Here is a 12,316-nt window from a genome sequence, read left to right as displayed (position 1 = left end):
CCCAGCCCTATGCAAGGTGCAGATCATCATCTGAGTATGGCCTCCAATGTGAGCAATTCAGCGTTTCTGTGAGCAACCACTTTCAGCAATACACCTGTGTCACTCCAATAACACGGCCTTACTATGTTACACGTGCGTCTGATTATCCAGCCCCCTGTAACTGCCCAGGATCACCCAAAACATTTCTATTACCCCTCAATATGTGTCTCTATTTCTATTACCCCTCAGTACACACAGCAGCTCCAAAATACCCCCAAGTACACACAGTTCCCCCGTATTACCCCCCAGTACAGTGCCCACGTATGGCCCCAGTACACAGTGCCCATGTATTGCCCCAGTACACAGTGCCCCCGTATAGCCCCCAATACAAAGTGGCCCCGTATTATCCCCAGTGACCACGTATTGCCCCAGTACACACAGTGCCTCCATATTACTCCCCAGTATACACCCTTTTCACCCACAGCACACTGCCCCCATTTCACCCCAGTGCACACAGCACCCCTATTTCACCCCCAATACACACAGCAACTCCATATTACCACCCAGTATACATAGTGCCCCCATATTATCCCCCAGTACACACAATGTCCCCAAGTTTCCCCCCAATATGCACAGTGCCCTCATGGTACCTTTTTTTTTTTTCTTCTGTAAAAACAACAGTGATTCAGGCGAGGAGCAGGTCATGATGTAGAGGAGGGCTGATATGCGCAGCACACTTTGAGCCTGGTGGTAAGTTCAGGCCCGATATGTGTGGTGCCCTGCCCTGTGCATTTGATTTTGTGAGCACCACAGGCTCACACCCACGTGAGCGCCATAGAATGAGGAGCGGCGCGCGTCCCGCAGTGCTTCCGCTGTATTCATTGTTAGAAGACACACCACCCCCAGTGAGATAGGTTGGGGGCGAGGCCATGCGTTGTAGCTATAGAGACTGCGCTGTGCTAATGCCATCAGTCACAGTGACCAGAGACTGACATCTCTGGCCCTTGCCTCCACTGCTGCTCATAGAGAGAGCCGTGCCCTAAGCAAGCACGGCTGTCAATGTGTCTGTGACAGTGGCTGCTGAGGAGAGAGGAGGCCGGCCCAGCAGCGCAATCCGTCCCTGCCGCAAGTAATATGTATAGCAGCGGCGTCCGGCGTATAGTAATTGTGGTGGGTGGCTGGTTACGCCCCCAGAGCTACTGCACTCTGTGCGACGGCACCGGCCGCACCACCCTAGCTACGGCCCTGCACTCACACATACTTACCTATACCAGCCGGTCTGTTCTCTTCTCTAGTAGAATCCTTAATGATTGCCCCTGCAAGTGAAAGAAAATATACTCACCTATATCCTGGCGCTGGTCTGCGCACCATCCCCAGGAACTTTGACAACCAAAAAAAAGAATGCCGTCCAGACGGACTCACTATCTGTATGTGTGTTACCACACATACCGATAGCTTGCGAATGCCAGCTGATGGGCCAAGCACGTAGCTGGCACGTTCCGCCAGCCAATCAGTGTCCGCACTGACAGTACAGCGGACACTGTGCCTGATTCAGACCCGCTCGCAAGCGCTGAGCACTGGCAAGCGGGTCGATGTTGCCCTACTATGCATGCGCATGACTGAAGGAGCTCCGTTGTGCGCATGCGCAAGACCCAAATAGCTATGGCCAAGCCGTTGCTATGAGTCTCGCACCGAAGGGGGCGTGCTGTCCATGGTGATTGTCAAAAGCACTCCGCCCTTGCGGCAGACAAGACCCTACAGCAAGGGTCTCGTTGCAAGCCCGATGGTCGCAATGGTCTTGATCGTTGCAAGCCCGCTCCAATAATAGGTAGGATGGCCCTGATTCAGAGCGAGTGCTCTGGTCACAGCATCCAGCTCTGAATCAGACCCACTGTTTGTCTACCACATAAGACATTTACCACATGGGTAATGTCAGATGGGCACTGTCATGTGGGAAATGTCAATTTGCAATATGACAATGTCAATTGTCAATATGCAATGCCCACTGTAATGGTGGCCATTATACAGTGCACCCAGTAGTAATAATGCCCCCTATATTAGTGCCCCCAGTAGTAATGCCCCCTGCAGTGGCCCCAGTAGTAAAGGCCCCTGTATAGATGGCAGTTCTAATGCCCTATTAGTGCCCTATGTAGTACTGCTCCCTGCAGTTACACAGTAGTAATGCCCCTTAAAGTGTCCCCAGTACTTTGGCCCCCTGTAGTGCCCCCAAAAGGAATGCCCCCTGTAGTAACCACCCCTCCCCAGCCGGGCGCACACACATCCCAAAAAAAAACAAAAAAAACATTAAACACACTCCAGACCTGCTGCCGTCCATCCACGGCGTCCGTTCCTCGGCAATATGGAAGTGACATCATGGGTGATGTCACTCCCATAGTGCACTGTGTAACCTAGAAAACGGAGCTCAGGAGTGAGCTCCCTTCTCCTGCTTTTGCTGGCGGCAGCGCGGGGGGCAGGGGGGGTAGAGGAGGAGCCAGGTGCCCGATGGTAACGCAATGCCAGTGGGCAGTCAATTTGGGGGAGTGGGTTATCCGTGGGCTGGCCGCCCTCTACTGGGGGCAGCCCCTAGGAAGATGCCTAAGCTTGCCTAGTGCAAGCACCGGCCCTGAATGGTTGAAAACTAATAAGTTCTGTCGTCGATATTAGTACACCCTATGCTGTGTCCCCATGAAGTGGCCCCCCTATATGGTTCACCCTATAGTGGCCACAGTATACTGTAATGCCTGTTTTTGCACCACTCTAATGCATTGACAGTGCCCCTATCACACACATCAAAAATACTGGTCAGAATAATACCTTAATTCACGCACCTGACACAAACGTAATTTACCTTTCGCCGAGACTCAACTCTTCTATTGCACTACATTATAAGTCATCACGTCTTTCTTCATTTGCGTTCCCTTGAGAAAATGGATTGTGGCCCAGCTGGTGGCTGGATGTATGTAATTTTTTTTTTTCATCCTGCGCTCCCTGCAGTTTACACGACACAAGCAGAGGGTACACCAGCAGCAGGTTGAGACATGGTCCAGTAGTTTTGGTAAACCCATGTGATTGTGGGCCATTGTACAAACACTCCTTTTAACCCTCCCTCCCCATTAAACTGGCCTTGCTAAGTTGTTTTTTTAGGATGTATTATTTTGGACACCAAGTTTGATTTTATGTAAGGATGGCATTTCAACAGATTCACATTGTCTTTTCACAAACACCCCAATTGCCTGTCACCTTTATTGTTGTTTTACTCTGTCTCTGAAAACACAGCGTAGTAAAATGACCCTTGTAAATACTGTTATTTTATGATCATCAAATTCCGAATTAAATGTGCTGAAACATATTTTATGTTTTTAATTTCAGTTCCCTGCTACAGTTGCCGATTGGCAGAACATTGCTGCGGAATTTGAAAGGAGATGGGATTTTCCAAATTGCGGTGGTGCCATTGATGGCAAGCACATCCGGATTACAAAAACCCAGCAATACTGGCTCCTTGTACTTTAATTACAAGGGCTACTTCAGTATCGTCCTAATGGCAATAGTTTCTGCCAAATATGAATTTATCTTTATTGATGTAGGAAAGAATGGTCGAGCCTCCGATGGTGGATCATTTAAAAACACAGCATTTTATGAAAGGATGGAGAAGAACATGTTACAACTACCTACTGCTAATGATTGTTCACATGGGTTATCATTTGTATTTGTGGGTGATGAGGCATTTGCCTTGCACAAACATGTCCTTAAGCCATTTGCCCGAAGAACATTGACACCAGAAAGGCGAATTTTCAACTATCGTCTATCCAGAGCCAGAAGAACAGTGGAGAACGCCTTTGGGATTTTGAGTAATCGTTTTAGAGTTTTCCACACGGCTATAAATCTGCGTGTGGATAAGATAAATTGGGTGGTTCTGTCAGCATGTGTCTTACATAACCTTTTGCTGCGTAAAACCTAAGAACAACCCAGTTTGACAACAGGAGTTTCCCCTGAACCGGCACTTTCAAACTGGTCCTCTGTCAATCCTCCCTTGCTTCCCCAAGGTGTCACAGCAGGAGCCAAACAAATCAGGGACCGATACGTCTCTTATTTTAATGGTGAAGGTGCCGTTCCCTGGCAGGCAGACCGTGCTTAAAAGTTTTGAAAAAATTACCAGACATACAATTTGTATTTACCAGGAAAAATAAATTGATCCCTTCTTTGTTATATGTTTTCCTATGTTGGCTTTTTTAAGTTGTCTCTTTACTTTTTTTGTTCTTGTACATTACAAAATTATACAGACCTGGGAGTAACGCCAAAGCTTCAGAGACCCAAACTCCTGGCCTCTAGGTCCAAAGCATTACCACCCTAAATCACTTAGGGTAAGCCCTCAAAGAAGTTTACCCCCCCTCCCCAGCACCCGCGGCTTACGCTGAAGCCTAGCGCTCTTCTTCCTATCCCTTTCAGTGTTGTGTATGGGGGTAATGTGTTGGGCAAATGATCTTAATTTTTTGAATCTTACAGTTGAACTACAAGTGCCAGCATGCCTGTCATTATGCTCTTGTGGAACTACAAGTGCTAGCAGCTATGTGGCACCTGTCAGTTCACTGTAAAATAAATAGTTAAATAAGTTTGCATTTCCCCCCTACTGCAAATATACGCAATTATTAAAATATCTAGGGCCCTTTTTCGCAAAGCCAGCCCCCCAGGGCCAATTTGGGTATTTTGTAAAATATGTCCAAAAACATTGTTTTTAATAATCTACAAATGTTCGGAATCAGGGTGGAAAATGTGTTTATTAAAACCATAGTCCTGGCCGCTCGCTAACTTGTGGGTGACCACCCACAGCTTTAGCAAGCATCCAGGATGATTGAACATCGACCCACTTGTAGGCGTTCTGCGCATGCAAGGGGGTCTAAATCGGGCCCACTGTCTAGTCACAGATTTAAAACAATAGCTATAAATTGCAAATACTAAAGACATTAATTGTTTTGCTTAATAATATTTAATTAAATAAGTTTTTAAATAAAGACAGATGAATTTTGAATTTTAAATTAAATATAATTTTTAATTTTTATTATACAAAAAAAAATCAGGATATTCAGGGTAGTGCCAAGCCAATGAGTGCCTTGAAAATAAAGAATACTCAGATCGGGGCTACAAGGCTTCATCAGCTGCTGCAGAAGTATTGCATGGGCCAAAAAACAAATGCAACCCAAACTGGGTAAAGCAGAAGATCAAAAAATATTCTGAACAATGTCAGCGGAAATCAACACAAAATATGGAATGCCAAACATTCCAAAGGAAGGGCAACGATAAGGTGAAGAGAGTCCAACATTATGGTCTTATGAGCAAGTGTCCAACATCCAGACGAAAGAGAAGGAGAAATCGGGCTGAAAAAAAATTAACAAACATGCCATAAAAAAACGTGTCTACAAAAATTAGGTATCCAAAAAATCCTCATGGGCAAGAGTGGCCAATGCACTCCCAACAGCAGAGTGAAGGGCAATTGAGGACGGCCCAGGAAGGTTTGACGGTGACGGAGGGGATCCCGACACAGAATGGGGAGACATTTGTGGAGGAGGAATTGGGGGAATCGGCGCATGGAGGTGACTGGTACTTATTTCCGTGGGAAGACTTTGCTGGGGTATGTATGGGCTTATCGTCATGGTTTCATCCACCTCATCTGTCATACCACGATAAATAAGCCCATATATAAGCCGCCGGCAAAGAAATTGGGTTCGGGGCTTCATTTTCCTCAACTCATTGCCCATGTTGATACCGAAAACTGTTAAGTCATCCGAATTTGTCTGAAGAACCTCCTCAGCATGTGTTAAAAATCTTTCAGCCCGATCAGGTCTGGAACTTGAGGCTTGCGCCCCCTTGGCTGCCAACCTCCGCCTCTTCGCCGCTGGCTGGGGCTGCGGTGTTGTTGGTGGCACCTCCACAATGCTTGCCTCAAGTTCCGTTAGCTCACTGGTTGGAGGCTCAGGATCCACTTTCTCCGTAGGACGCAGCTAGGAAAGAAAATATGAATTAATTTCAAATTATTATTAAAAAAACAAAAAACAAAAATTAAAAAAATGAAATCAAAATAATTTATAAAATAAAAAAAAAAAAAAACCTACATCACTACATAGCATTGGAAAACTATATTTAACAGGTTCTAGGATATTTTAAAAAACTATATAGTCCATGAACTTACAGAATCCTGAGTCTCCGCTACTTCAATAGGAGGAGTCACCTCCACGGCCGCCTCCAGTGAGCTAACTGACTGTGTCTCCACCTCTTTCATCAGGACGAAGGACAGGATGTCATAATAACATAATGTTGGTTTCTTCACCTCATCTGCCCCAGCTCCCGAACGTTTGGCATTCTCATATTTTGTGTGCTCCCGCATAAAGGTTGTTCGGAAATTATTGATCTTCTGCTTTACCCAGTCAATGGTTACATTTTTGTTCAGGGCCTTGCAATACTCCTGCAGTTTCACATAGGCCTTGTGTTTGAAGCCCCGATCTGAGTATTCTTTCAATTGCATATTCCACAGACACTCATTGGCTTGGTAGATTTCAAGAAATCCTGTCCAGTATTCCTTGTTACCAGGCATGTCTGAAATACAAAGATTCAAAGAGGCATTCAAAAAAACAGGTATATCAATTATCTTAACATTAAAAAAAAAAGTAAAAAAAAATAAAAATGGCCAATCCAAAATACTATATCCTATGTCGCTGAGATCCATTTATGCGCTAGCACGTGCTGTGCCTCTACCCATGATACCTGTGAGGGCTTCTGTCACATAACCAACATGCCAGGTTTTGCAGCAGCATGGCAGGTCCTATATGATATGCCAGGTTTTCCCATAACTTCGCAGATGATAAAATAACAACATGCCAGGTTTTGCAGCAGCACGGCAGGTCCTATATGACATGCCAGGTTTTCCCATAACATCGCAGATGATAAAATAACAACATGCCAGGTTTTGCAGCAGCACGGCAGGTCCTATATGACATGCCAGGTTTTCCCATAACATCGCAGATGATAAAATAACAACATGCCAGGTTTTGCAGCAGCACGGCAGGTCCTATATGACATGCCAGGTTTTCCCATAACATCGCAGATGATAAAATAACAACATGCCAGGTTTTGCAGCAGCACGGCAGGTCCTATATGACATGCCAGGTTTTCCCATAACATCGCATATGATAAAATAACAACATGCCAGGTTTTGCAGCAGCACGGCAGGTCATATATGACATGCCAGGTTTTCCCATAACATTGCAGATGATAAAATAACAACATTCCAGGTTTTGCAGCAGCACGGCAGGTCCTATATGACATGCCAGGTTTTCCCATTACATCGCAGATGATAAAATAACAACATGCCAGGTTTTGCAGCAGCATGACAGATCCTATATGACATGCCAGGTTTTCCCATAACATCGCAGATGATAAAATAACAACATGCCAGGTTTTGCAGCAGCACGGCAGGTCCTATATGACATGCCAGGTTTTCCCATTACATCGCAGATGATAAAATAACAACATGCCAGGTTTTGCAGCAGCATGGCAGATCCTATATGACATGCCAGGTTTTCCCATAACATCGCAGATGATAAAATAACAACATGCCAGGTTTTGCAGCAGCATGGCAGATCCTATATGACATGCCAGGTTTTCCCATAACATCGCAGATGATAAAATAACAACATGCCAGGTTTTGCAGCAGCACGGCAGGTCCTATATGACATGCCAGGTTTTCCCATTACATCGCAGATGATAAAATAACAACATGCCAGGTTTTGCAGCAGCACGGCAGGTCCTATATGACATGCCAGGTTTTCCCATAACTTCGCAGATGATAAAATAACAACATGCCAGGTTTTGCAGCAGCATGGCAGATCCTATATGACATGCCAGGTTTTCCCATAACATCGCAGATGATAAAATAACAACATGCCAGGTTTTGCAGCAGCACGGCAGATCCTATATGACATGCCAGGTTTTCCCATAACATCGCAGATGATAAAATAACAACATGCCAGGTTTTGCAGCAGCACGGCAGGTCCTATATGACATGCCAGGTTTTCCCATAACATCGCAGATGATAAAATAACAACATGCCAGGTTTTACAGCAGTGGCAACGCTGATGCCCCGCTGAATACATTGTCCACAACTGGTGTCTCCTCCATGTCCCCCATCATCCCGCCCAGCCCCCGCTGCTGATGGCCTGCTGCTCATATAAAAAACAATGTCCCCGCTGGTGTGTCCAATATTCCTCCGCCCCCTCCCCTCCCCCCCCGCACTGCCCCCGCTGCTGATGGCCCACAGCTCATATCCCAAACAATGTCCCCGCTTGTGTGTCCTCCATTCCAGACCCCCTCCCCCCCCCGCACTGCCCCTGCTGCTGATGGCCTGCAGGTCATATGGAAAACCGTGTCCCCGCGTGTGTCCTCCATTCCAGCGCCCCCCCGCACTGACCCCGCTGCTGATGGTCCGCAGGTCATATGGAAAACCATGTCCCCCCTCCCCCCCCGCATTGCCCCTGCTGCTGATGGCCCGCTGGTATCATTATTAAACCCCCATGCTGCCGGCCCCCACTGCTTTCAAATGCTGCTCCTAAAAAAAAAATACACTTACCTTATTTTGAGTGTCTAGGGCGTCTTCAGCTGCACCACCGGCTAGCACTGCTGGCTCTACGTCGCGCTGATCACAAAATGGAACCTCGGGGAGTGGCTGGGGAGTGGCCACCAATTAAAAATCGTTCAAATCGTTCAAATCGTTCAAAACAAGCAACAGTGAACGATTTGAACGATATCTGAAGAAAAAGAACGATATCTGACAAATCTGACTGCAAACATGTCAGATCTCAGATATCGTTCTCTGACAAATGTGAACGCGCATCGTTCATCGTCCATCGTTCATGTATGTATACATGAACGATTTTTTCATCAGATTTGAACGATTGAACGATTTTTAAAATCGTTATCGTTCAAATCTGATGAAAAATCTTACCGTGTGTATGCACTATAAGACTTAAACCTTAAATCTGAAATGTTGCATTTAATTCTCTGTTCCGCTTGTTCACATATCTCATATGGTCAAGTGGACAGTGGGAACAACGACAGTTTGAAGGCCACTAACTAAGGCCCTGATTCAGACCCACTCGCGAGCGGCTGTCCACTCGCAAGTGGGTCGATGTTCTGGACTGAGCATGCGCACGACGGAGGGAGCTCCGTCGTGCGCATGCGCCAGACGCGACGAGCGAAGGAAAGTCCTTCGCTCGTTGTGTCTGATCAAAGGGGGTGTGCTGTCGATGTTGATTGACAGCACGCCCCCTTTGGTAGGCGTGCCGGGGGCGTGCCTCCCTGACGGGGCGTTCCCACGGGAACGCCTCCCGTCAGAAGCCGGCCCACTGACATCACTAGTGATGTCAGTGGGAGTGATTTTGGCTCTGATAGAGCCAAAATCACTCCGGAGCTTGCGGTTGAAAACCTCAACCGCAGGCTCCGGCTCGCAGTTTCGATGGTCACGATGGTCATGACCATCGCGGCCATCAAAATGCACGCTCGTATAGCCTGTGGGTGGTGACCCACAGCTATACGAGCGTCCAGGAGGACGCTCCATTTTCATGGAGGCCGGCCCTCATTCAGAGCGTGCGCTCTGCTCAGAGCGTACGGCTCTGAATGAGGGCCTAAATCTGTTTTTTTAAATGTCCCTGTACAGGTTGGAAAATTCCTTTACAGAAGATTTGCAAAGGATTATTTAAGTCAATTGTTTTTTTGAAGCACTCTTCATGGTCCCCTTCTGGGATGAAAATCCACTCCTAGCCACAGAAGCAGGCACAGGATTCTCAAGAAAGACACAACATAAGGCTTTAAATCAGGGTAGCCAACCTCGGTCCTCGAGAGCTCACGTTTTCCAGATGACCGAGCTGGTGCACAGGTGTATTCATTACTGACCAAAACATTTAGAAAGATCCACAGGTGGAGTTAACTATTATAGTTTTGATTCTGTGAGGAGACCTGGAAAACATGCACTGTTGGTAGCTCTCGAGGACCAGGGTTGGCTACCCCTGCCCTTAAATCATAGATCTTACGCTTGTCCATATATCTGTGCTGGTTAAGTGGCACATTGAGGCCACTAACTAACTATGTTTTTTTATGTCCCTGTACAGGTTGGGAAATGCCTTTATAGAAGGTTTTTTTTGGAAAGCACTCTTCCTGGTCCCCTTCTGGGATGAGAAAATCAACTCCCAGCAGCAGCCATGCTCAAGGATTCTTCTGTGGCAAGGACTGATGTAAATGTACGGTATCTTATTTTTTTGTAAATGCCTCCTCCCCTCCCCTTCTCCCTCATAAATGTTCTTTGGAATCAAAAAATGAAATTAAATTTACTACCAATCAACCCTTCCTTTCCCTGCCCTACCTTCAACTACATACATACTCCAAATCCCTCAGGCCTCTCTTGAATAATAAAAGTGTTTCCTGATATGCCATGTTTGAAGTTGAACTATCATGTGTTTGTGCCGCCCACTGCTGCAGCTTAGCTTAGTCAGCCAGCTACCAGCTATCTTGGTGCAAATTTTGGGCCTAAACTAGATGAACAATTCAATATTGTGAGCTGTGAGGTGGTCAAAATTGACTGGAAATGAGTGGAAATAAATGTTATTGAGGTTATTAGTTCTGTAGGAACAAAAAAAGCCTATTTTATGTGATTTTAGCTGTTTTTTTAAATTTTTTAAAGAAATAATCCAGATCCAAAGCCAAAAAACAAAAACAAAGCACGGAGGTGAGGTTTTGGCAAAACCAATCCAGATCCAAAACCAAGGGAGATCCAGATCCAAAACCAAAACCAAAACACGGGGGTCGGAGCACATTTCTAGTCATTACATGGTGACTGGAGGTCATTGCATGAACATACAATGGTGACTGTAGGTCATTACACGGTTATCACATTGTGAACTGTGGTCACAGGTATAAAAAAAGAAACAGACAACATACTCAGAAAGTTATTAGCAATATGAATGTTTTCACAATGCTAGAAAGCTCTGTACTGCAGTTAAATGAGACAAAATAGTAATAATAATATTTTGAGACCAATCATATTTAATTAAAGCAAGTTGGAAATGCTGAATGCTGTACACACTTCCGTATAGCAGAAGTGGGTGTAGTGACTCATAAATGTAAGAGCCAGCATTCTCTGTTAATTGGAGCTGATGACCTGTCTAGCTTCATGGGAAAATGGCTGCTAGAGTTGAAGACCCCATTTAATTGGTAATAAGGGTCTCATCATCACTCTACTGGTATTTCCCTATGAATTCACTGGACTATTGCTATAGTGGTCGAAGAAATCATATGCAGATATTTATGTCATAAAGACTTATAAATTATATATATAGTCCCATCATATAATGAGGTACAGTACTTTACAGTTGCTTTTGATTACAAAGAAAATGACTTTTTGTAATGTCCAGTGGAGTGATGGTCCAACAGTGAATTACAATGATACCCTAATTTTTATTGGGCCACTGTTCTGAAACCCCAGGCCTCAGTAGAGGTGGTCCTCAATTGAATGTCTGACAATCACAGGACCCCCAAAAACATTCTTGCAGTCTTAGCATACAGGCTTTGGTGTCAGTTTAGGGTATATTGTGGCAAGTCGGATTGCAATATGGATTGACGTAGTGAAGGATAAAAATGTAAGGTAGATGATTGAGAAAGTGGTTTATTTTTTTCTTGTCTAGGAATTATGTATAAGTCTACATGAGGTAAAACTGAAGTAAGATTTTTGACAGTCAGACAAACACAATAACTAATCAGTGTGCAACCAGGCTTACGTGGTCAAACACTTTCAGGCAATAGCTATCTGAGGTGGCATTACACAGTAATCATGCATTGACCCCAGATAGGAGGGTGCCAGAGAACCCTGATAGGAGCTTTCATACAGTAGGATCAAAGTGTTATTTCCAGGATGTAGTCAATAGGCCGGCGGACAGGATGCCGGCCGTCGATATACCGACGCCGGAATCCCATCGCCTGGCAAAATGCAAAATGCAGATGCTGCTTTCCTGAATGGGATCAGGATACCTGCGTCAGCACCCTGACCACTGGAATCCTGAACGAGGATCAGGGTAAGTATGTGCAGTTTTTTCTGGGCAAAGCGGGGTTAAGTTTAGGCACCCCGGGGGAAAATTAGGGTTAGGCACCCTCGGGGAGGGTTAAGGTTAGGCTGCGGGGAGGGGGGGTTAGGGTTTGGCACCCCCAGGGGGAGGTTAGGGTTAGGCACCTCCCTGGGAGGGTTAGGTTTAGGGTGCTGGAAGGAGGGTCCAGGGTTAGGCACCACTAAGGGAGGGTTAGG

Source organism: Taudactylus pleione, unplaced genomic scaffold (assembly GCF_031769625.1).
Source record: "Taudactylus pleione unplaced genomic scaffold, aTauple2 ptg000129l, whole genome shotgun sequence".
Classification (NCBI taxonomy): Eukaryota; Metazoa; Chordata; class Amphibia; order Anura; family Myobatrachidae; genus Taudactylus; species Taudactylus pleione.
This window is presented reverse-complemented; position numbering follows the sequence as displayed.